The sequence below is a fragment of the Hordeum vulgare genome, chromosome 2H, assembly GCF_904849725.1.
Source record: "Hordeum vulgare subsp. vulgare chromosome 2H, MorexV3_pseudomolecules_assembly, whole genome shotgun sequence".
Lineage (NCBI taxonomy): Eukaryota > Viridiplantae > Streptophyta > Magnoliopsida > Poales > Poaceae > Hordeum > Hordeum vulgare.
In genome coordinates, this window is record NC_058519.1 from 219,770,026 (window position 1) to 219,791,306 (window position 21,281).

The following is a 21,281-nucleotide window of genomic DNA, read 5'->3' on the forward strand; positions in this document are numbered from 1 at the left end:
ACCGTAGAAGCTTATTCGCATTGAGGTCTTCCGCATCTCACTCAAGAGAACCACCATAGCAGTGTGACAATCCTCCCCCAAAAAGGTCATCTTCACAACAAAGTAAAGCAATTGATATCTCATTCCAGTTGATGAGTTAGTGTATCTTTACTTACTCTTTGTCCGATCCAAGCATGTGCACGATTCCAAAGTCCAAACTACAATCATATCGACTACCGGAATGAGTGGCTATGCCGACGGTTGATGCCCGCCGGCGTAGGGCCATATGGCGTCGGCGTAGGGGTGTATCGACGGCCACCGTCGGCATAGCACCTTCGGCATCGCGAACGTCGGCGTATCTGACCAGGCCGTCGGCAGTGAGCCTTATTCCAGTAGTGGTCATCCCTTTATTTTTTCACTGTATAGCAGCACAAGCATTGAAACCAATTTTGCTGCCTTCAATCAAATAAGAACATGGATTTAGACTCTTTAAGTACTATCGGAAATCTTAGCTGTGTGCAAAAAATAAATTGTCTAAACTAATCAGCATGTTCATATGAAGCGTCTAGTGAGACTGAAGCTCCCTCTGAGCCACCTCCCTGTCGACACCCTCCAGCTTGGTGGCGCCACCGCCACCGTTCTCCTCCAGCGCAGCCACCATGCGCCAGAATGCCACCATGTTGTACATGAGCCCGTCTCCCACGAGGGCCACGAGCCCACGACACCGACCTTCTCCACCTACGTTGTCGCATGGCGCCTCCCCGCAGATCCCACGCCTCTACAAACCTATGCTTCTAGCAAATTCAATAGAACCAATTTCATGGGGAACAACACTAATTTAGCGGTTCAATTTTTTCAATAGTGTTGTGTTCTCTAGAACACAAAAACGTTGAATAGAGAAATTGACCAAAGTGAATCAAGAAAGAGTACAAAATTTTTATAACAAATACTCGATCTCACTAAAAAAATGCAATACAATAATTACAACATCACAAGAAAGCTACATATTTATCACTATAATTGAAAATTCAAAATAAAAATAGTGTAGGCCAGATAGCTCACTATAGGTGATTGTACACATGGCCCATATCCTTTTGCACCATCTGTTGTGTTGTCAAAACAGGTACGCAAGAGAAATTTATAGAGAAAGGTCATAACCTTTAACACTACTTTCGTACCATAGATGCTTGCAGATTACATGGACACATACCATTATATTGCTGCTAGTTTTCTTCCAACTTATTGTGTTGATTTCGTGACCTGATCCTGAAAAGCGACATAGCAGACCTACTTTGTCACAAGTCATTGCAATCACAGGTATATATGCTCCAATAACCAGAACATCAAGTCCCAAGCCTTCACGAAATTTCAAGTTTGGGCTAAGAAACTTCAGGCAAGCTGTCAATATTGAAGATAACAAAACTAATGAAGTCATTACTTAGTCCATATACCAATAAATAGTCATTGAGCCCAACAAATTTGGAATGATGAATGCTCCCTAATTTCTTAGAAAAACTCATTGCGTACATGCAAATGAATAACTAAGTATTAGATAATTGATATGTGCAAGTAAGTAATCAACAAAAACCCCATAATGTCAGCGCATTCTGCACTACAACACTCCATAATAAAATTATTACCCCTACAACGCGCTTTCCAAAATTCATGGCAAACTTTATTGGAAGTTGTGGACCACAAGAGCAAGGGGATTTGGGGACATCCTAGCTCTAGCGTAGATTGGAACATATTAGGGGAATCAAGGTCACACATACCATGGACGAGGCAAGTAGTCTCGTTGGATCCCCTTGAGGCCATGCACGAGCTGCCTCAATGCCGGTGGATTCTTCGTACCCTCCGCTGTCGTGGATGTGTGCACACGGATCCGGTTTCACCAAATATTCAAAATACATGTGTAAGTTCTAAAAAATATTGAAATAAAAGGAAGAGAATTGTGTATACAACAAAAATGGACATATCCTCAATATAAAAGAAAGCACCGGAGTAAGAGTTTTGGTGCTACATTACAACTCAGGTTCATTTATTTGTGTGGCAAAGGAAACATATGAACATAACCTAAAACTTAAATAAACTGGTATCCACTTTCACAAGCTTGTGACAAAAAATACACATCAACCATATATCCAATGGTCTATGAAGTTGAACAAGATTTATATTGTGCAAAGGAAAAAAATTACCAGACGTGTACCCACGGTGAATTGGTGATGCATATCCATTATTCTCACCTTCAAATAATCAATAGAATATTCCCGTACTTGTGGCCACTTGCAGGTGTCATTGTGTATCCCGTAATAAAAAATCAATTCCTTGTGTCTAATAATGAACTACGATTATCAGTAAAACAATTAGCACACATTCCATCGGCGGCTCGATATGCAACAGTGCACATGCCAAAGCTCTCATGGACAACTCTATACAACCTCTTTCAGAACTCTACTTGGCTCAGTGTTGTGTTTCAGCAGAAAAACGTAAAAAAACATATTGGGGATCTAGAAAGTTTAACAATTACACGAACTGCAAAAAATCAGCTTAAAAGGAAGGGAAAGAATGCCAACCAGTCGACAATATCACCAGTTCACAAGTTTTTCCCGTAGATTTAATCTGGAATGAGCTCTTGCAGCAACTTTAGCTGTCTTTATATTTTACCTGAACCATGGAAACTCAGAACCAGGATGCTTTGTTCCTCAGGAACAGATACATATAGGACGGGAAATTCAGAGACATAATGAACTACTGTCCAAGTGCTCTTGCTACATACCTGTATCAAATATCATAGGGGTTACTTGTGATTATATCATGTGAAAGATATCCAACTTTGACTAATAGATAAGAAAGATGGAGTAAAAAATGCTAGGCAAGAATTTGATAGAATACATGTGAAGCCAGCTTCCTTCTCAGATAAAGCTATGTTCTTCTACTTTCTCTGCCAAAAACGCAAGCATGTTAATATACTTCAGTTAACAAACAAAAAAATTAATATAAAGCTAGCCGTAGATTTACATATTGCAGAAGGGCAAAAATATTCAATAGAGCAGGTGCGCCCGGTCCTCTTATACGGAACGTCCTCGTACTTCTTCATCAGCTCCAGTATCTCAACACCACGGGGGTCATTTCTAGCTTTCTGCCGACCATAAAGCTGGCATGCAACCACATAAGTGTATTTCATAAGGGGGGCGGTCTGATAATCTCTACCTTGAAACAAGGAGCTCACACCAGCACCACTGCCTGCTCTGCTCAGTGCAGCTGGTGCACGTGAAGAAGATGCGCTGCTAGAGGAAGTAGGAGCCAGATCTGGTGTTGAACAATTCTTCTTCGATTGAGTAATCAATGTAGGATGTTCAGACGCGGATTCGGAGATCGTCGGCCTCTGTTGCTGTTCAGATGCGGATTCAAGAAAAGTCAGCATCTTGAGAGCTTCATAGTAATACATCATCCCCCTCACGGTGCGGGATAGAGTCTGTCCCCTGTACGAGACCCACTGCCGGAGATGTCTTAACCTCTGCTCCTCGCTGTACATCCCCTCGTGCTTCATGCGCTCTACAAAGAAGTCCCACTCATCGGGGTAAATCTGCTGCAGATAGTATAATAACGAGATGCCATCTTCATTCTCCTTATAGAGCTGGTCTCTGGTCTACAGGACCTCTTCATCATAGTACGGTGTCAGGACACTGAAGGCCATCATCTTGTCTACCTTGGTTGCTCGTGGCATGTCCATGAACAATGAGTTGCTGAAGAAGGCAATCCTTTGGCGAGCTCCAAGGTTCTTTGGGACATGGATCATATGGTCCCTTGAGGTAAGGATGGTGTGCAACCGACGCACCTGCCTGTAGAAGGTGTCATTCCCCTCCTCAGCAGCAGCTGGCAGCAGGATATTGTCCAGAAAAAGAAGTTTGGTAGGCCGCTCACTGCTCCTTTTCTCGACCCGGAAGTCACGAACCGCAACATCATAGAGAGTCTGAAGCGCATTGACAATCTCGTACATATCATTGTTGGGCTTGAGCAGCAGGCTGAATAAAGCTACAAGCTCAGCATGGACATCTTGGAGCACCGACATGTTATACTCGGCCGTGAACCTCTCCCTTTCCATGGATCCATCGAATTCATGGAACAACCGTGTCACGATGCCACGATCCTCGGTTCCATCCTCAATGATCCATGGCAGCAAGTGCTTTGTGGTGTCATATACCTCAATAACCGCACAACCGCGATAATCGTTCTTGCAGATCTTCCTCCACATCGTGCGATCAGATCCTCCTTTGAATTCCTTTGCCTGAGCAAGTGCAAGGGACAGCTCGTTGGATAGCAAGAAGCACGGCCACCAGATTACACGCACATTTAGTTGCGCAGGTAGCAGCTGAAGAAGCTCCACCTCAAGATCGCTTACGATGTCCTCTTCCCGGAACTTGGCGATTATCTCTTTCCAAATAAGCCCAAACCGTCTCTCCTCCACCTTATTTGACTCAAGGGAGATGGATCGGTATAAGAAGAGCCCATATCGTAGCCGCAACCGACGCAGGAAACTCCGAAGCCTACCGAGAAAGTTTTTGGGTTCATTCTCGTGCTGCTCCTCCGGCATGATGTTAAATGACATGGCACTTGCAAAGAACTGAAACCGAAGCCGCGGTTGGTTCATGTCCCTGATCTCCCCCAGGTGCATGAAAATCCCCATCCATGCGCCCGTCAGAGAAGAGAAGATGACATACCAGATCTGTATGTCCATGAGGTAGATCAGAACCACGGGTAACCACAATAAGAGCACAACAAATGGATTCTTGTGGATAAACAGCTCGTGCCAAACATATGCGGCCGTGCTCAGGCTATATATCTCTTTGGTGGGTGTCACAAGTGGCCTGATCTGGAGGAAATAACTGAAGGAGAACTTGACATCAAGCACAAGTATCCAGAAGGCTGAGTATTTCACACTGTCGAAGGTGTTGGTCTGTCGTAGCCCACAGCCAACGTAGACGCGGCTGTGGAACCACCAGCTGAGAGCGTAAGAGTTTTTCCAGCTTATATTCTCCAATGCACACCGCACGCAGGGGAAAATGAAGAGCAGCATGGAAAGGAGCGCTGGGAGCACAAACACCGCCACGGCCGCATACAGAAACCTCATGATTCGTGCATGGGTTGCCGGCGACCAGCTCTGGTCGCTGTCCCTCTGGTTCCAGATTCCCTTGTACAACAGGGAAAATGCGAGGACCCACCCTGCTGCCACAATTGCCTTGAGCACCATGCGCACGGCAAGCACTCGGCCGTCCCTGTCCCCGGAGCCGGTGGCACGGCGAAACTGGGTGCCAATCTTCAGCAGCGTCTGCAGGAAGTTGAGCCCGGCCCAGGTGATGAAAACGGAAACCATGTGCACCTGCACCCCACGGTGCGCCCTGAGACTTTGCCACGGCCACGTCGCAGCATGCTCATCCCATGCCACGATCACCGTGGCGTGCAGGTAGAGCACCAGCATAACTCACAGCCTGTCGAAGCTCCGGTAAACGTTCCAGAACGTCCGGACCTCGACGAATCCCGTCTTGCGGACGCGGCTGCGGACCGTGTCCGGCGGCGTGCGGAAGAATTGCTGCGAGCGCGCCTGATCCATGGGCCATCCCAGGCGGTCGAACACGTCGCCTCGCCAAAAGTACTCGTTGATGTCAGCGTAGTTCCGCCAGGCAGCGTGCGGCGCGGTGCCGTTGCGGCTGGACTCGGCCTCCGTGCGGATGACGCTGTAAACGGGCGTGATGACGCGGGTGAGGAAAGCGTTGTCGCCGCGCCCGCGTGCCGGCACGGTGGGGCTGGTGGCGCTGCCCTTGAGGATTCGATGCAGCTCCAGCGCCATGTGGTGGTAGATGTAGCAGAGGCACTCCGGCAGGAAGCGGAGGTTGGCGGCCTCGCCCCACACGAGGAGGCTGAGCCCCGTGAAGAGCAGGTCGGCGCGGGTAGTGTCGGCGTCGTTAGCGGAGACGTTTGGCGGGCGGCCAACGAAGCTGCACCACGAGGTGCAGTTGCCGAGGAGCTTCTCACGGAGGGTCGAGCGTGCCGGGCGAGCCCGCGGAGGAGGAGGAGACCCGCATTTGCGCGTTGGCCAGCAGGAGCAGCAGGTGCTCGCGCTGGTTCCGCACGTTGTCCCTATGGAACCCGAAGAACGTGCCGAGCGAGTCCATCAGGTCCTCGCCGGCGCGCAACGGAGAGTCGGGCGGCGGGGGGAGGCCATCCACTGCCCAGAGCGCGGCGGCGGTGGCCCGCACCTCGGGGAGGCAGAGGGCGGCGGCGACGGCCCGCGCCTCGGGGAGGCGGAGGAGGGCCGGGTGCTCGGCGTGGAGGTCGTGGCTTGGGAGGATGTTGTAGGGTTTGCTGGCCGACGGCGGCGCGGGGGGTGCTCGTTTGGTGGCGGTGCGCGCCATCGCTGTTGTAGACTTCGGGTGAATTTGTGATGCATATGGCCCTCATCTCCAACAACTTTGGCCCGCCATGGCCACATGGATCAACAGAGGTAGGCGGCGGCGGGGCAGAGGGAGGTTGCTCTCGGGAGGAAGGGAAAGGGATTGGGGGTGCGGCCGCGTGGGCCTGCAGCTGGGGTTTGACCGGGCAGCAGTTTTCATCGGTTTTCTTCTATGGATAAAAATCATGGGAGAAACGATCGATGGGAGCGTGGGTTAAAAAAATCGAAAAAATCGGTGGAAGGTTAGCGCTACAGGGGGATCGATCCTGGTCGAACCATCACGACGACGGCAGATCCCCCTTTAATAGTAGAGAAAAGTGATGCGCCACTAATAGCCTTTTTTCTAGTAGTGTATGCTAAGCAAGCCTGTTTCAAAGGCTAACACTTCTACTCTGAAGGACAATAAGCCATCAGCCACCAACCCCAAGAAAACCAGATGAGACATTCCACGAGCTAAGAATAACAAAGGTACAACCTCCAAGGAAGCTACTGCACTGGATAAAGAGATTGTCGTTTTGAGAAAGTCGAGTCCTCATTTGCCACATCACAATGATGATCATCATATAGATGAGAACATGAAGGAAGGAACGATCAAGGACTCGGGAAGTGGAGAGCTGCTGATCCATATGCTATCACGAGAACGACTGGTGTAGATGCCCGCTTCCACTCTATGGAGAAACAACATGTCTATGAGACTGTCTTATTAGACAAGAGTCCACTTGTCAGTGACATGCGGTATGTTCACTCGGAGTACATCAAGAAGAATGAAGAGTACTTCCATCATGTCGTGGAGAACTTTAAGGCCATTGACATTGATGGCTTTGTTGGTAGAGAGATGACAACTTGGAATGATGATATGATCATGCAATTTTACTCTACAACTCATTTCTATCCAGATGGGGAAATTGTATGGATGACTGAAGGTACCAGGTAACAATCTTCTGTTGATGAGTGGACTAGCATCTTAGGAGCCCCAAAGGTGCAGGATGGAGATATGTATGTTTATGTTGAGGCTAAGATGAACTACGACTCCATGCCAACATGTATAACCCAATACCTTTGGAGTATGTGAAGTCACACATGTCAGGTTGTGTCTATGTTTTGCAAGAAGGACTACCAACCACCAACACAATTATGAGGTACACCTTGATACCTAAATGAGGTGATGATAAGATGATCATGGGGTATTCCATCAACATGCTGCATCATGTAGATACCCACACCAGGATCAGAGTGATCTCATTATGGACACCATCAAGAGGGATGCTGCTGACTAGAAAAGGTCATGTGGATATGCTCCATACATGCAGATACTTAGAAACTCAAAGGTTCGAAAGACAAAATATCTACTAGACAGACATCATCTTCCATTTCAGCCAAAGTTCGAGGACAATGTTGTAGTGATGGATCCTAGTCATCCCACTTCAACTACAACAAAGGCTGAGATTAAGGTCAGAGGCATCCCTAGCCACTAGTGCTTTAATGCACAAGACCAAGAGTGATTAGATGGCACTTCTCATCAGCACTATCCAAGGGATGGATAAGAACATCAATGAGATTCTTCAGAACTAGAAGAGCCTTGAAAGGATAGTGGAAACCAAGTTTCATGACCTAGGTATCAAGGTAACTTCTCCCGAGGTGGTTTTGGTAATTAATAACAACATATATTTCATTGGACTAATGATTCTACCTAGTATATTTCAGGAAAAGTTCAATGAATGGATTGGACAAGGATTGTGAGGAGATCCCCTATATTCAAGGAACATCTATTGGCAACAAGCTTCAAGACTCTACAATTTGCATTTTATGAGAAATCACACTTGAGTCCATACGGAAGCCAATACTATTAAAAGAGGATGAGGTGTCTATGATGATCTGGTTTCTCAAGTTCTCTGAGATTATCCACCAAAAATACTCTTCAAATTGTCCCAAAAACATTATTTTGAAACCCTAATGTCCAAACCACAATTATTTCCAATTCGGCCCCACCGAGTTTTATCCTAGATAGACCATAGCCAAACCCTAGCATATGAGTACCACCAAGTCCATTTTTGGTGTTGCTTAACTGCCTAGGTCAGCCAAAATCGGACCGACCGAGATTTACATATCAGTCTCAGCAAAACAATAAAATTGCCACCTTTTGCACTAGTCGGTACAAACGAGTTTTTGCTTCGGTTTCACCGAATTGGTCAATAATGTTGTAACGGTTGGATTTTTGGAGATGCCCATATATACTCCTTCACATGTCTCTCATTTGTAGAGGAAGCACTCAGAATGAACCAACACTTGCCCCATCTATTTTCTGAGAGAGAACCACCTACTTGTGCGTTGAGATCGAGATATTCCACTCTAACCATATGCATCTTGATTTCTAGCCTCCACAAGTTGCTTTTTAACAAATCAATCTATTTCTACCAAGCCATATCTATGAGAGAGTGATTGAGTGTTGAGGAGACTATCTTTTGAAGCCCAAGAGTAAGGAGTTCATCATACTTACCATATCTATTACCTTTTGGATAGTGGTGTCACCTGGATTGGTTAGGTGTCGCTTGGGAGCCTCTGACTTTGTGTGCAGTTGAACCAAGAAGTTTGTAACGGCAAGGAGACCGCCTACTTCATGAAGATCGATCCCGAGTGAGGCTAGTCCTTTGTGGATGTATGTCGTGATTGAATAGACAAGGTTGCTTGTGCATGGACCCTTCGTGGGTGGAGCCCTCCATGGACTCTCGTGGCCATTAGCCTCCATGGGTTAAAGTCTCCATCAATGTCGACATACGATAGCACCACCTATCGGAGCCACGCCAAAAATATCTTTGTCGCGTATGATCCTCATATCCCTACCCTCTATTTACATGTGCATGTCTTTACTTTCCACTGCTACACTCTTAGATTTGCATGTGTAGGGTGTGCTTGACTTGATATAATTACTAAAACTTCCAACCATTAAAATTGGTAAAAGGCTAAGTTTTTATTTGGTCAAGTAGTCTAGTCACCACCTCTAGTAATACTTCGGATCCTACATCCATGCTTTGTTCCGAGTAGTGGCATGATGAGCTAGGTTTATGCGTAGATGATATGAACGAGTAGAACACAAACAAGTTGTGAGCATTGATGTTCAAATTGCTTACCTCTATTTGTCATATTTGAATTCGACCGTATTATGGGATGAAGCAGCCTAGACCAAATTTACTTGTCCTCCCATAAAGTGGCTGGAGGGTATCTGTCTCTCCTACTTTAGTTCAATTTTATTTGACAATAGCGGTCCTTGTAGAAGGTTAATAGGAAACTTGAATATCACAACTTTAGTTTTGCGTAGGTAAGAATAGTTCTTCCATTTTCCCAATAAGCCACATAAAGTTTCAACAACAAAGTAGATGATGCCTAACTCCTTTTATAATACTTTTCACAATATGTAACAACAAAGTTGGCATTTCTTGATGTGATATGGCCAAGACACGATTTGATATATGTTGATGTATGGGATGATCATGTTTTATAATAGTCTTCATGACTTGCATGTCGATGAGTCCGCCAATTGACAGGATCCATAGGGTTGTCTTTAATTTATTGTATGACCTACATGTTAATCACTAAAACGCCACGTAATTTCCTTACTTTATCACCATGCATTAGCAATAGTTGTAGAAGTAATAGCTAGTGGAGACAACCACATGACGACACAATGATGGAGAACATGGGGTCATGCCGGTTCCGATGGATATCATGGATGTGCTTTGGAGATGGAGATCGAAAGCACAAGATGATGATGGCCATATCATGTCACATATTGATCGCATGTGATGTTTACCCTTTATGCATCTTATTTTCACCCTTTCATTTAATTTGAAGGTAAATCTATCCTCCCTAAGACACCGTTCCAAAAGTTCTTCATTTCGAAGAACCTTGTGATGATCGGGTGTGATAGACTCTTTGTTCGGATACATCGATTGTAAACTAGTTTTACATATGCAGAATACTTGGATTAAACTTGACAAGCCTAGCATGTACAAACATGGCCTCGAAACACAGAGGAGCGAGAGGTCAAACATGAGTCATATAGAAGATATGATCAAAATGGAGATGTTCACCATTGGAACCACCTCATCTCACATGATTATCAAACTTGGGTTGGTGAATTTAGATCATGTATCACTTAGACAACTTCAGGGGTGTTGATTTAACTGGGAGTTCTTTAGTAATTTGCTCATATGAACCAATTATCAAGAACATAGTCTCAATGTCTTTGCAAAATTATGTTGTAGATCCGTGGCTCGACCTGTAGCTCCCTTGACTTTTAGTGTGTTCCTAGAGAAAACTAAGTTGAAAGATAATGGACGCAACTATGGAGATTGGGTCCAAAATCTAAGAATTGCCTCACTTCTGTGTAGAAGGCTTATGTTATTGATGGAGTGATTGGTGCGCCACCCCCTGCAGCATCGTTTGTGGATGTTTTTAACGTTTGGCAGAGACATTTTGATGGCTCCTAAATAGTTCAGTGCACCATGCTTTACGACTTAGAACCGGGGTGATAGTTAGGATATGCGTTGGGTTTTCCAGGAAGAGGAACGGGTGATGCAACACGGTATGGATAAGTATTTCCCTTAGTATAGAACCAAGGTTTATCGAACCAATAGGAGCGCCACACAAACCCATCTTCAGCGACTGCACACAAACAAACAAACACTTGCACCCAACATGGGAAAGAGGGTTGTCAATCTCCTTGGACTCGTTATTTGCAAGAAAATGAAGTGCATATATGATAGTAGATAATTTAAATTCCAAAATAAAATAAATGATATGTAAGAACTACAAGGTAATTGATATTTTTGTACTTATATATTTACACTCGGGGGCCATAGTTTCCCTAATGGCATCTCCCTCGAAGAATAAAGCATATGGTGGGTAAAAAAATTACACTTGGGTAATTGATACAAAAGAGCATATTTATGCTATATTTGTCCATGTCAATGATCATTACATATAGACATCATGTCCGTAAGCATGTAGAATGAATCCCACCTGCATCTACTACTATTACTCCACCCATCGACCATTATCCAGTATGCATCTAGAGTATTAGGTAAAACAGAGTAATGCTTGGAGAACTTTGAAATGATGTAGACATAGAGAACTCAATTAATATGAAGTAACCGCATCGTTTCACCCTTAGTGGCAACAATACAAAGATGTGTCTTGTCCGTTTCTATCACTTGGATATAGACCACCGCTAAAATGAACACACTACAACGCACCTCTCTCACTAAAGAAATATCAAGCTAGTTGGCCAAACTATCTTAGTAGATCAGAGAGTATTACGAAGCTACATATAATTATGCATATGTAAAGAAATACCAGCAAGGAATTCATCATAATATCATGAAAAATCTGAACATAAGCCCACAATTCATGAGATCCCAAAAAACGCACCGCACAAAGTGATTGCATTGAATAGATCAAAAGGAAGATGCGATGATCATTGTATTGAAGATCAAGATGAAGAGAGAGAGATCCATCTAGGTACTAACTACTAGCACATAGGTCTATGGTGAACTAATCACACATCACCATCGGAGAAGCAACAATGATGTAGAGTTCCTCCATGATAGATGCCCCCTCCGGAAGGGCACCGGAACATGGCTTCGTATGGGCACACGGCGGAACAGAATTTTGCGGCAGCGGAAAAAGTATTTTGGGAGGCTCCTTAGGGTTTTTGGAATATATTAGAATTTATAGGTGAGAGAGGGACACCGGGTACGTCTGGAGGGGCCAACACATAACACAGCGCGACCACCCCTGGGCTTGCCCTGATGTGTGTTGCCTCTCTAGGTCAGCGTCCAGTCCCCTCTTGAAGTTTCCAAGTCTTCTTTTGGTTGAGAAAAATATCCTCAAAAAGTTTCATGGCAATTGGAATTTGTTTGGTACTATAAACTTGAAAAGCGAAAAATACACACAAAATAGCAAGTGGTACTTGTCACGGGGTTAGTATGTTAGTGCTCAAAAACAATATAAATCAGTACATAGATACCCAAAAAGTATCCTAGAATGATAATATTACAGCATGGAACAATAAAAAATTATAAATACATTGCACACGTATCAGCATCCTCAAGCATAATTGCTGCTCGTCCTCAAGTAGGTAAATGATAAAAATTGAATTTTTGATGTGACATGCTACCCGACATGTAATATGTTGTAGGTAAGATCATTGAGAATTGATGAATTGATAAACATCAACATAGAAATATTCATAAACATAAGTAACATAATCATTAAGTTCCAAAATATGCAAACCTTAAAGAGTGATCATCCCTTATTCATTTTATCATATAAGTATGGCATAGCTCCATCTTCACCACAGAAATGCAAATGTCAAGCACCATGGTGTTAAGAGAGGAAAGTGGATCGTACTTTTTAACACACTTCAACTTTTTATTACTTGCGCAATACATGAGCGTAAACCTAGGATATAGCATATAGATAGAATACAATATGGTTTCAAAGGGGTCAAGGTGGAAAAGAAAGTCTCAACTCAAGCTAAGTGGGTGTGCATACAACTTGCTTGCTCATGAAGACCTCGGGCATTTGAGGAAGCCTGTCATCAAAATATAGAAGCTAAGTTCTATAATTAAAAATTCCCACTAGCATATGGAAATGACAAAACAAGAGACTCTATATGAAGAACATGGTGCCACTTTGAGGCACACATGTGGAAAAAGAGGTAGTAGCACTATACCTTCTCCCTTTTCTCTCATTTTTTTTATTTTTTTCCCTTTGTTTTTTTCTATCTTTTTTCATTTTCATTTTATTATTTTCTGTCTGAAGTCTCATCCTGACTTGTGGGGGAGTCATTGTCTACACCATCCTTTCCTAACTAAGACAGTGCCCAAATAATGATGATCATCACACTCTTATTTACTTACAACTCGATATGAAAACTCATAAGATAATATAACTCTATATGAATGCCTCTAGCAGTGTACCAAGATTTGTAATGATCAAGCATAACATGTATAAATATGATGAACGGTGGCTTTTCCACAAATACTATCTCAAATTATATGATCATACAAAGCAATATGGCAATGGAAGTAACAGTCATATAGTGTAACACTGGAAGTTGCATGGCAATGTATCTCTAAATGGCTATGGAAATGCCATGATAGGTCGGTATGGTGGATATTTTGAGGAAGATATAATGAGACATATGTGCAATAGAGTGTATCATGTCACGGGGTTTGGATGCACCGGCGAAGGTTGCATTGATGCTCGATGTAAGAATGGGCAATGCACGATACCAAAGAGCCTAGCAAATATGAGGTGGTGAGAGTGCGTTATCCATGGATTTACATAAGTCATGAAGAACTCACATACTTATTGCAAGATTTGAGTAACTCTCTCGAAGCAAAGTACTACACGCATTCCCCTAGGGAGGAGGTTGCTAGGACTTAAACAACACTAGAATTTCAAGGAGGAATAAGAATGCTCACACATCATCCACATTGCCACATTAATATCATAAACTCATAATTTCTCTTTAATGTGCTACATGAATGTTTTCATTATGCACTCTTTGAATACCTATTATTTTGGGACTAGTCTTATAGACCATGCAAATTACCATTACCATACACTGACTCTCAAAGGAATATAAGTGAAGAACGAGGTGCAATTATTACTTTAAAATCTATATCCCACCGTGTCTAAAACATATAAGTGAAGCACTAAAGCAACTGCTTAGCTCAAAAGATACAAGTGAAGCACAAACAATATTCTATTAAATCATGGTGATCTTGCGTATCTCTCAAGTGGGTGGGTTCAGCAAACAGTGATTGTGGAAAATTGAAAAGAGAAATAACCATAGATACATGACGCTCCAAGCAAAACTCATATCATGTGATGAATAGAAATATATCTCCCAGTGACATTCCAATGGATTGAGACAAAAGAGGGATGCCTTTCGGGGCATCCCCAGGCTTAGATGCTGGAGTATTACTAGAATTTTACTTGGGGTGACTTGGGCATCCCAAAGATTAGGACCTTTCCAGTCCTTATTCCTTTATCCATATTGATTGCACTCAAAACTTGAAAACTTCAACACACAAAACTCGAGAGAAACCTTATGAGATACGTTAGTAGGATAGGTGAACCATAAACATTGGGTAGTGTTATAAATTGATTCATGTTTTATTATTACATAAGGAAATGTATTATAACTTCTCCATGACTTATACCCCCCGATATAATCCATAACATCATCAAAACAAGCAAACTATGCAAGTAAAAACAAAATTTGTCCAAAACATAACACTCTATAGTGATCAACATAAACACCCTACTTCTATAACTCGAAAATTTCTGAAACATTAGGAAGAACTGAGGAACTTTTATATCTATGTTGTGTAAAAAATTCAGATAAAAAAGACGTTCCTGTAAAATCACAGAAAATCTGCACTGGATGTTAAAGTTTCCTTTTTGCACCGTATCAATTATAATTCTCATACAAGTCATCCCAAAGGCTTTACTTGGCACAAACACTAATTTAAACAAAAAAAAATCATTATAGTAGCAATAATAATGTTATAAAAATCAAGAAATAAATAACTATTCGGTTGCCTCCCAACTAGCGCTATTGTTTGATGCCCCTAGCTAGGCATAATTCATATGATCAAGTGTTGTCATCTTTGAGACTCGTTTCGTAAGTAGTTCTCATGATAGTCTCATAGGGTTGTTTAATTATCTTCCTAGGGACATGTTCCATCCCTTGATTTAATGTAAATTGGAAACTTATGTTTAACCCTTCATATCAATAATTACAACCATAGTTCATAGAAAAGGTCTCCCAAGTATTATTGGACAAGATTGGTTCCATTCAATATCAAGTACTATGAAATCTACAATCATGTAATTTTTATTTGCAATAATAATCACATAATTTATATTACCCAAAGGTTTCTTAATGGTAGAATCTGCAAGATGCAAGTTAAGGGAACATTCTTGAATGTTGGTGAGACCAAGCACATCACAAAGAGATTTAGGTATTGTTGAAACACTAGCACCAAGGTCACACAAATAATAAAATTCATATTCTCTAAGATTTATTCTAAATGGTACGTTCCCATTCATCATGCAAATTTGTAGGAATAGAAACTTCTTGCTCAAGTTTCTCATCATAAGCTTTTATCATCCCTTCTACTATGCGTTGAGTAAAAGCTTTGTTTTGTCCATAAGCATTGGGTGATATAATAATAGATTGCAGCAAGGAAAAACATTCTACTAAAGATCAACTTTCATAATTAAATTCCTTGTAATCCAAGATAGTGGCACATCACTAGTTAAGGTTTTGACCTCTCCAAACCCACTTTTTCAGTTTTAGCATTAGAATCATCACCCTCTAAGCAAATGGGACACCTTATAGATAAAGTTGAATTATCTATAGTCCCCTTGTCATCAACTTTCAGATTAGTAAACAAAGATACAATGGGACAAGTAACAAGAATTTTAAGATCTTCATCATGATTATGGTAGAACCCCGGGTGGAAGAGCTTTTTCTAAGAATTCTTTCTTAGCTTTCAACTTAGCGGTCATGTCCTTACTCTCGTTTATATATATTTGGATTGATTCAACAGGGTCATTGATACGTCTCAAACGTACCTATAATTTTTGATGGTTTCACGCTGTTATCTTGTCATCTTTGGATATTTTATGTACCTTTTATATCTTTTTGGGACTAACTTATAAATTTAGTGCCAAGTGCCAGTTCCTGTTTTTTCTGTGTTTTTGGCTCTTTTCAGATCTGATTTTGGAACAAAGTCCAAACGGAATAAAAACCCCGAAATGATTTTTTTTCCCGAACGGAAAAAGATTAGGGGGCCTCTGGGCCAACTCAGGTGGGCTCCAGGGAGCACACAAGCTCCCACTCCACCACCAGGGGGGAGGCGGTGGTGTCAGGGCTTGTGGCCTCCCTGGCCTCCCCATGACCTAGATCCTTGGCCTATAAATTCCCTAAAATACAGCAAAAAATCAGGGGAGCCTCGAAAATACTTTTCCGACGCTGCAAGCTTTTGTTTCCATGAGATCTCATCTGGAGACCCTTCCCGGCGCCCTGCCGGAGGGGACTTTGGAGTTGGAGGGCTTCTTAATCATCATCATCGCCCCTCTAATAACTCGTGAGTAGTTCACTTCAGACCTACGGGTTCTTAGTTAGTAGCTAGATGGCTTCTTCTCTCTCTTGGATCTTCAATACAAAGTTCTCCATGATCTTCATGGAGATCTATCCGATGTAATCTTCTTTGGCGGTGTGTTTGTCGAGATCCGATGAATTGTGGATTTGTGATCAGATTATCTATGATATATGTTTGAGTCTTTGCTGATTTCTTGTATGCATGATTTGATATCCTTGTAAGTCTCTCCGAGTCTTGGTTTTTGTCTGGCCAACTAGATCTATGATTCTTGCAATGGGAGAAGTGCTTGGTTTTGGGTTCTACCATGTGGTGACCTTTCCCAATGACAGTAGGGGCAGCAAGGCACACATTAGGTAGTTGCCATCAAAGGTAACAATATGGGCTCTATCATTGATATGAGATTGTCCATCTACATCATGTCATCTTGCTTAAGGCGTTACTCTATTCTTTTGGACTTAATACACTAGATGCATGCTGGATAGCGCTCGACCTTTCCTAAGGACTATCAGTGCTATTATCGATATGAAGGAAGGGAATGTTAGATTTCAATTTCCTTTAAAGAATGGCATGGAGCACTTTCCTAGAAAGAAAATAAGATTTCCTTATGAATCTATGATGAGGGCTACCTATGGTTTGAGCACCAACGATGACTATACGTGATTCCATCACCTTTTGCCTAGCTAAGGGCGTTAAACAAAAGCGCTTGTCGGGAGGCAACCCAACGAATCTATCCTTTTTCTTTATATTTTTTGTTTTCCACACTTTCATAATTCTGTTATGATTGTGTTTTTTGTGTTTCTTTTTTCGTTTGTGCCAAGCAAAACAGTTATGATTAGTCTTGGGGATGATCGTTTGGTCATGCTGGAAAAGACAGAAACTTTCTGCTCACGAAAAGAATTTTCATTTTTTTTTCTGTAATATCTTTTGAGTTGATTCTTTTTGCTCCTGATTGCTACGCAAATGCTTCAGAATGTCGTAATTGTTCAGAAGTTTTGGAGTACCACAGGTGTACGAAATATACAGATTGCTATAGACTGGTCTGCTGTTAACAGATTCTATTTTTGTTGTGTTGGTTGCTTATTTTGATGAAACTATGGATAGTATCGGGGGGTATTAGCCATGGAAGATTGAAAATAAAGTAACCCAACATCAGCACAAGTAGAATTTAAATTTTCTATAGTACCTAAGAAGTGGTGGTTTGCTTTCTCATACTAATGTTATCACGAGTTTCTGTTTAAGTTTCGTGTTGTGAAGTTTTCAAGTTTTGGGTGAAGTTCTTATGGACAAAGAGATAAAGAGTGGCAAGACCTCAAGCTTGGTGATAACCAAGGCACCCCAAGAGATTCAAGGATGCCGTAAAAGCCTAATCTTGTGGATGCCCCGGGAAGGCATCCCCTCTTTCGTCTTCAATCCATCGGTAACGTTACTTGGGGCTATAATTTTATTCACCAGATGTTATGTGTTTTTGCTTGGAGCGTCTTGTATTGTAGGAGTCTTTTATTTTTGTTGTGTCACAATCATCCTTGCTGCACACCTAGAGAAAGATACATGCACTCACCGTAATTTTGTCGAGCTTCACTTATATCTTTTGGTAGACAATTCAGCTCACATGTGCTTCACTTATATCTTTTGAGCTAGATACTTTTGCTCTGTGTGCTTCACTTATATCTTTTAGATCACAGCGGTGCGTGGCTTGGTATTTGATCTATTCTTTGAAAGTAGTCGCAAAAGGGGTAGTTATCCAAAGAGATACGAAAACTTCCACCTTCATGTGCATTGAATAGTTAGAGAAGTTTGATTCATCTCAATTAGTTTTGAGTTATGGTTATGGTAATATTGAAGTCATGCTAGTAAGGTGTTGTGGATCTAGAAATACTTGTGTTGAAGTTAGTGATTCCCGTAGCATGCACATATGGTGAACCGCTATGTGATGAAATCTGAGCATGATTAGTATATTGATTGTCATCCTTTGCGTGGCAGTCGGGTTCGCGCGATGGTTTATACCTACCAACCCTTCCCCTAGGAGTATGCGTTGAATGCTTTGTTTCAATTACTAATAAAATTTTTGCAACAAGTATATGAGTTCTTCATGACTAATGTTGAGTCCATGGTTTATATGCACTTTCACCTTCCACCATCACTATCTTCTTAGTGCCGTGCAACTTTCCCTCGTGCACAAAACCCACCATTAGCCTCCCTCAAAACAGCCACCATACCTACCTACTATGGCTTTTTCAAAGTCATCCCGAGATATATTGCCATGCAACTACCACCATGACATGTGCCACCACGTCTACATTGCCATATTATGATCGTAAGATAGCTAGCATGATGTTTCCATTGATGTCTATGCCCTGCTAGAGAATTGCCACGGTACACTACCGAAGGCATTCCACATAGAGTCATAGTTGCTCTAAGTTTTGAGTTGAAAGTGTGATGATCATCATTAATGGAGCATTGTCCCATGTGAGGAAATAAAAGAGGCCAAAGAAGCACACCAAATTAAAAAAAAGAGGCCAAAGAGCCCACCAAAAAAAAAGAGAGAAAAAGAGAGAAGGGACACTACTACCACTTTTTCCACACTTGTGCATATTAAGCACCATGATCTTCATGATTGAGAGTCTCTCGTTTTGTCGCCACCATATAGCTAGTGGGAAATTTTCATTATATAACTTGGCTTGTATATTCCAATGATAGGCTTCCTCAAAATTGCCTTAGGTCTTCGTGAGCAAGCAAGTTGGATGCACACCCACTAGTTTTATTAAGAGCTTTCACATACTTGTAGCTCTAGTGCATCATTTGTATGGCAATCCCTACTCATTCACATTGATATCTATTGATGAGCATCTCCACAGCTCATTGATATGCCTAGTTAATGTGACTATCTTCTCCTTTTTTGTCTTGCAACATCCACCACACTCCACACCATCTATAGTGCTATAACCATGGCTCACGCTCATGTATTGCGTGAGAGTTGAAAAGGTTTGAGAAACTAAAGGTGTGAAACAATTACTTGGCCAATACCGGGGTTGTGCATGATTTAAATTCGTGTGCAATGATGATAGCGCATAGCGAGACTATATGCTTTTGTAGGGATAACTTTCTTTTGGCCTTGTTATTTTGAAAGTTCATGATTACCTTTCTAGTTTGCTTGAATTATTATTGTTTCCACGTCAATAGCAAACTGTTGTTTTTAATCTAATGGATCTGAACATTCACGTCACATAAGAGGAGTTCCAAAGGACATCTATGCTAGGTAGCATGAAAGCATCAAAAATTCATTCTTTATCACTTCCCTACTCGAGGACGAGCAGGAGTTAAGCTTGGGGATGCTTGATACGTCTCAAACGTATCTATAATTTTTGATGGTTTCAAGCTGTTATCTTGTCATCTTTGGATGTTTTATGTACCTTTTATATCTTTTTTGGGACTAACTTATTAATTCAGTGCCAAGTGCCAATTCCTGTTTTTTCTGTGTTTTTGGCTCTTTTGAGATCTGATTTTGGAACAGAGTCCAAACCGAATAAAAACCCTAAAATGATTTTTTCCCGAACGGAAGAAGATTAGGGGGCCTCTGGGCCAAGCCAGGTGGGCTCCAGGGAGCCCATAAGCTCCCAGTCTGCCACCAGGGGGAGGCGGCGGTGTCAGGGCTTGTGGCCTCCCTGGCCACCCCTGACCTAGATATTTGGCCTATAAATTCCCTAAAATACAGCAAAAAATCAGGGGAGCCTCGAAAATACTTTTCTGCCGCCGCAAGCTTCCGTTTTTGCGAGATCTCATCTGGAGACCCTTCCCGGCGCCCTGTCGGAGGGGACTTTGGAGTTCGAGGGCTTCTTCATCATCATCATCGCCCCTCCTATAACTCGTGAGTAGTTCACTTCAGACCTACGGGTTCGTAGTTAGTAGCTAGATGGCTTCTTCTCTCTCTTGGATCTTCAATACAAAGTTCTCCATGATCTTCATGGAGATCTATCCGATGTAATCTTCTTTGGCGGTGTGTTTGTCGAGATCCGATGAATTGTGGATTTGTGATCAGATTATCTATGATATATATTTGAGTCTTTGCTGATTTCTTGTATGCATGATTTGATATCCTTGTAAGTCTCTCCGAGTCTTGGGTTTTGTTTGGCCAACTAGATCTATGATTCTTGCAATGGGAGAAGTGCTTGGTTTTGGGTTCTACCATGTGGTGACCTTTCCCAGTGACAGTAGGGGCAGCAAGGCACACATTAAGTAGTTGTCATCAAGGGTAACAAGATGGGCTCTATCGTTGATATGAGATGTCCGTCTACATCATGTCATCTTTCTTAAGGCGTTACTCTGTTCTTTTGAACTTAATACACTAGATGCATGCTGGATAGCGGTCGACGTGTGGAGTAATAGTAGTAGATGCAGAAAGTATCGGTCTACTTGTTTTGGACGTGATGCCTATAGATATAATCATTTCCATAGATATCATCATGACTTTGCGCGGTTCTATCAATTGCTCGACAGTAATTTGTTCACCCACCGTCTACTTGCTTTCATGAGAGAAGCCACTAGTAAACACTACGACCCCCGGGTCTATTCACATCCATGGTTTACACCTCCGCATTTACTTTCCTTTGTTACTTTGTTGCTTTCAGTTCTCACTTGGCGAACAATATATAAGGGATTGACAACCCCTTCAT

The 21,281-nt window shown here is 42.3% G+C and overlaps 1 non-coding gene and 1 pseudogene across 1 annotated transcript; both read right to left on the reverse strand.

Annotated features, from left to right (window-relative positions):
• Positions 1-544: 544 nt before the first annotated feature.
• Positions 545-6,167, reverse strand: LOC123426181 (annotated as a pseudogene).
• On the reverse strand, positions 3,362-3,441 carry LOC123433731. Its single transcript, XR_006625058.1, has one exon. It is a non-coding gene; the product is annotated as a small nucleolar RNA J33 (small nucleolar RNA).
• Positions 6,168-21,281: the final 15,114 nt, after the last annotated feature.